Source organism: Drosophila nasuta, unplaced genomic scaffold, assembly GCF_023558535.2.
Source record: "Drosophila nasuta strain 15112-1781.00 unplaced genomic scaffold, ASM2355853v1 ctg14_pilon, whole genome shotgun sequence".
Taxonomy (NCBI): domain Eukaryota; kingdom Metazoa; phylum Arthropoda; class Insecta; order Diptera; family Drosophilidae; genus Drosophila; species Drosophila nasuta.
In genome coordinates this window covers 1,097,256-1,103,255 of record NW_026869386.1, presented here as the reverse complement: position 1 = coordinate 1,103,255, position 6,000 = coordinate 1,097,256, and positions in this window count along the sequence as shown.

The window sequence follows — 6,000 nt, the reverse complement described above, 5'->3', positions numbered from 1 at the left end:
GGCGGTGAGTGTTCAGAATTTGGCGAGAACATGTTGGCAGCGCAGCTTGCGTCAGTGTCGGCAGAATAAGCAGCAGCGGCAGCAGCAGCAGCAGAAGCAGCGACGCCAGCAGAAGCAACTGAAGAATGAAAGCACTTAGTGTGTGTGAGCCGGCATTTGAAGCGGCAGCTGCTGCCCCGCAAATACATACCTTCATACATACATACATATGTATGTATGTACGCACTTACTACACAGATGTACATATATATATATATATAAATATTATATATGTATGTACATACTGGGAAACGTTAACGCTGAAGCAAATGTTTTTCTTTTTGTGATTCAACAACAAAATTATTTTGTTTACTGTTGTTCTTTTTATGTACTGTTACTTTCGGCTATTGCTATTGTTGCTTCGGCATTGGCGTTGGCGTTAGCGTCGAGAGCAGCGTTGACGTTATAATCGACTGGCGCGGTAATGACACCGACAGCGACGTCAACGCGCTCAACTTACTCAATAAAATTTTTATTATCTACTACGCACACGAACGTCAGCTGAGTCGTCGGCGGTAGGATTTTGCGACATTTTTGTAAATGTTGCTTTACTCTGGTACTTGGCATGGATCGCAATCTTTGCTGTCGGTGTTTCTTGTGTATACTCAATTGTAAGTATGTACGTACATACATACTTACATACTTATACATATATATGTATTATATATGGACGTTCTTGAGAATTTTCATCAAAAATGGCATTATATGCTGTACATACATGTGTACATACATACATACATGTGTATTAGATTTCTGTAAGTAAAGCTTCAAACTGATGTGTTCCTGCTCACCTTCAAATAATTAATTTAATCAAAAATTAATAAAAACCTACATTATTAAAAAACAAAACAAAACCGTTCTTATTTATAATTTGAATATTTTATGTTAGGTTAGGTTAAGTTAAGTAAGAGTATAAATTGTCTAATCTTTTGGGAAATCCATAACGGTGGTGGGTTGCCAACTCGTTGAAAATCATCGGTAAAACCACCTAAGAACGATATTTGAAATGTTTGCTGTGCTTCCTAGAAAGTTGTGTGACGAATTCAGTGTACTTTATCATCATCAGGAGAGTTAAGAAGTGAACGTTTTTGATACAAATTCAAATTCGAGGGCGAGTGATAAACTATACTTTAATGGATATTTTTTGTTCATTTGATATGTGGATAAGTTTAGTAGAGCTCGATTTTTGGTCCACCATCGATCGTTAGTCATGAGTTTTTGCAGTAGATCATCTTAATGGGTTTCTATGTCAACTATTAAAATGTAAAATATTTCACATCCAAATTGATAAGCTATTAAATATGTTTGTCTCTGCCACGACGTTTTTATTAAGGCATCAATCAATAATTACTTTAAAAAATCCATAAATCCATTGAAGGTGATAGAAATAGTCGACGAGGAATGTGTGCACATTTTATTCATTTAACTTTAGTGACAATTATTAGAAAACAAATTAAATGTGCAAACATCTAAGTGAAATGTGCAAGAAACCAAGTTTTAAGAATTTTTACCAATCTTAGTTGATGATGGACAATGTTATTGGAGCATCAAAATTTGTTGGTACAATGGTATATGTATGTAAATACTAGTCAGGCTGATCAGCTGTATTATCGGTTTTGCTTTTCATTTTCACCTAGAAAAATACATAAAACTGACATTACAATTGTTTATTCCGCTGCATATTAATTAAGAAATAAAATCAGCATCCAATTCCAATGTTCAATCCTCAACTCTGACACTGACTTTTTCAACCAATATCAACAGAACTGTTGAGCAAAAGAAATCAGAAACAGTAGTTGTTGGGGCAGTGGCAGTGACATTGACATCCAAGAGGACAACAGTGCAGCACGCTTTTAATTGTCTGAGGCTCCCGGTAGCTGCTACCAGCGTTGCAGTCTATTTACGTACTACGTACATGTATGTGTACATATGTATGTATATACATACTTACACAAATGTAGCAGCAGTTACGGGGGGCGTTTGTAGGCGTCGCAACAAATTCGAATTTCATCCCTCTTAAAAAAAGAAAGAAACAGAAAACGCAGTTCATCCAAAGAGTTAAAAAAAAATAATCGGAAAATAAAACTCACACCCAAATTGTCTGCAACATTGTCATTGTATATACTACATATATATGAATGTATGTATGTAGAAGACAGCGGATGAATTGAGAGCTAAAGCTGCTCGCATGGCGGACGTGCATCGGTTTTAAACAGCTATGAAGAGGTAGTGCCTCTGTTTTCGACGAATGCTGCACATGCAGAAAATACCCAGTTGAGAGTATGCATTTGTTTATTCTTGCTTTTCTTTATTGGTATGCCTTGCACTCAAACTTGTTTCAGTATTCGATGAATACGAAATCTGTAAAATTATTTATTTGTCTATATGAATGTTTCTGCATAGCAAAATGCGTGTATTGAGGTGTTCTGATAATCATTCCACTATTCATTGAATTTCATTATATTAAAAAATGCATTATGTGGTAATCAACTACTCAGAATCCCAAAGTTGAAAGAAATTTATTAACGGTTGTTGCTAATAATTTCTAGACTGTGGGATGTCGCGTTTTAGAACCAAATTACAATAAAATGCTTGCTGATGTAAAGATACCAAGCAAATGTTCTTTAACCAACCGAAGTGCGTCTTTGTAAATCGAATGACACGTTTTGAGTTTGGACAAGATTCAGAGATGCAAAACAATTAAGAAAGCTACAGTCGAGTGAGATTCCTGCTAACGATTTTTATTAATAGCTATGTAAATAATGTGGTCTTCATTTTAAAATATACCATATTGAAAATCATACAAAAATATACCGAACTACATTCAAAATATACCATAGAGTTAAAGCAAGTAGTGCCGAAGATTTTTTTCCATGTAAAACTATTGTATTTCGTATATGACTTCTTTTGATCGCAACAAATTTTCAGAAATCATAACAACAGTGATTATTATTGTAAGTACAAAAAATCGTTTTGCAAAATTTTTAAACAAACTTGAGTAAGCATAAGTGGTGATGAATAATAATTATATATCTATCTCTTATAGGCTCTAAGATCTAGATCTACATATATGTATGTATCATACAATACATATATATTTTCAATGCTATTTTATATACTATATACTATATATATAATATGCGTATGCATCTGCATACACAAAAGCAAATGCAATATGTACATACATACATACATACATATGTATGTATGTATACAAACGAAAACACAGCGCGGTGAAGCGCTCCCGTATTCATCGTTTCGCAGTCAATCTGCGACTGAACTGAATTCAATGCCTATCACTGCGTTCAATGTTCGAAATTCGCCATGACTTGGAGCGTCACTAATGCTGCTGTAAAAGCACTCTTTTGCCAATTTGACAATAATACATACATACATACATATATACATACATACACACCTTCATACCAAATATTTTTTGCGAATGCTGATAGTACATATGTATGTACATATGTATGTACATACATAAATTCGCACCTAACTTTAACAACAATTTTCGTCGAAGTTCCTCCAGTACTGGGGACAAAAACAGCAATGACAGTGGCAAGGGGAGTGTCGGCACCAACGTACAGACTGCGTCAATAAGAACTGCATTACACACGACAACAACAAAAAGTACGTCAATCCGTAGCATGTCCAATCTCCTCTTTCGTATATAATTCACATACATACATATGTGCATGCATACATACATACATATGTGCATGCATACATACATACATATGTATGTATGTATATACACATATGATTGTAGTCTCACACGCTTTCATTGCTGCATTTTCGTCTGCCTCCCTCACAACTAACAGTGTTTCCGCTCGGTTCATCTGGTTTCTTTTGCGGTTCATTGACCGTCGGCACGTGCGTTGAAAATCATTGCACATCCTCTTGCATTTAATGGTCGTTTTCTTTGTGGCACGTCCTCCAAACAGAACTGAATTGCATTCTATTGCAAACACATGTCACTCTTGTTGTTTTTCTCACTTTTCTCCCTTCTCGCGGATAGACCATGTCAAGTATTCATATATGTATACATACATATGCACATACATACATGTGTACGTAAAGTGACTTTATTGTCCGCCTGTACGTCCATGCATGTGCTGTTGATCTTGTTTGCTTTATAGTTGCGCGTGGCCGACTTGTGTGTTTTCTCAACTAACTTGCATCAATTTTGAGTTTAGTTTTCGACTCTTTATACATACATAGTGGGTCGTTTGATAAGTTATCGGTTTCGTTAAAAGGTTAATTTTCTGAAACGTAATAATTTCCAAGTTAATAAAGAAATCGAGGAATCATCAAATCAAATGAATTCAATGCAGATTCTATTGTAAAACATTTGAACACTAATTTTAACTAATTTTCGGTAAATCACATCACACTAAGTAGTGTAGTGGTATGGTATATTTTCTACGAATGGTATGTTTTTGTATCTGGTATTTTAACTATAATACCGCTCTGTATTCAATAAAACTCTTTAGGATTACCAAGGTAACGGTAAGGCCGTTGAGAATGTTGTTTCTGTGGTCGATGCATAGGCAGAAAGGAGAAAGAAAACAAATGATATTGTACAATAAGTAGCAAATATCCATTTTCAATAAAATGAAAATATTGCGGTATTAACTTTTAAATATGGTCAAATCCCAGAAACAGTCCACCAGCGACAAATTTTTAAATTTCACATTGTGTAATTTTTCTTTATATGGAACATTAATGTAGATATCGAATTTTAAGAATTTAAAGCAAAAAAGAAATTTCGATCATTATAAATGCACAAATGTTTATCAAACCCAATTTTCATTATAATTTTCATAATTTTACTTACATTCGTGCTCTGCGTACACCTTCAAATCCCTATTGTATTCTTCACAATTTTTTGCGTTTGCTTGGGCTCACATACAAATCAAAAGTAAATCACGCTGAAATAATTGTTAAGCACATTAATGAATATAATAAATAATGTTTAGTTTAAATAAAAAGATTTTTGTCTTATGTTAATGCTAGCGGAAAAAGTGTAGCGTGAGACACAATTGGTTTACGGCTTTGCTAAAAATCTATAAACATTATTAAGACCAAACGATCGGTTTTTGTCTTCTTATATTCTTAACTTTCTTTAGGATATTAACTGTCATAGGGTTTATTTTGCAGAATTCGCTAAAAATGGCGTTTGAAATGAAAATTTTGAAACTAACTTCCACTTTGTGTAGCGTGCGACACGTCACAATTTTATTAATTATTTTCAAAACAGTGACTCCAGTGAAATTAAATCTTATACCCTCCGAAAGTACTCTCAATTCACTCTAAACACATAACAAAAGTTTACGGTAAATCTTTTAAAAACCCCCCAAAAAATTGATTTTCATTAGCTAAAATCGTGCGAATGTAGCGTGCGACACGTAGGATTTGCCCATATGGGTAATTCTCTGACGACCAGCTTTACAGTAAATAAAAAACATAAACTGAAACAATCTTAAAACAAGTAAGAAAGCTACAGTCGAGTGCACTCGACTGTGAGATACCAGCTACCCATTTTGAATAAAAGAAATATATTTTGCGATAATTTTCTCAAAATATACCGAATATACTGCAAAAATACTAAAAATATACCAAATAGTATATTTGGTATATTGATATAGTACCGCATTCAAAATATACCATAGACGGCACAATATACCAGATTGTCATCTAAAGCAACAACCCTAGTAAGTAGACGTGTTTGCCCATACAAAAGTATTTCTTTAATAACTTCGACAATTTTCATCTGATCGCAACCAAATTTTCAGGAATCATAACTACTATAGTTATTATTATATATACCAAAATTCGCAACTCTAACTTTAAAATTACGCTTGTTATTCGATTTTTGATTTTCGGGGCGGAAGTGGGCGTGGCAAAATTTGAAACAAACTTGATCTGCGTGCAAACATAACAAATGCTGTCGAAAAA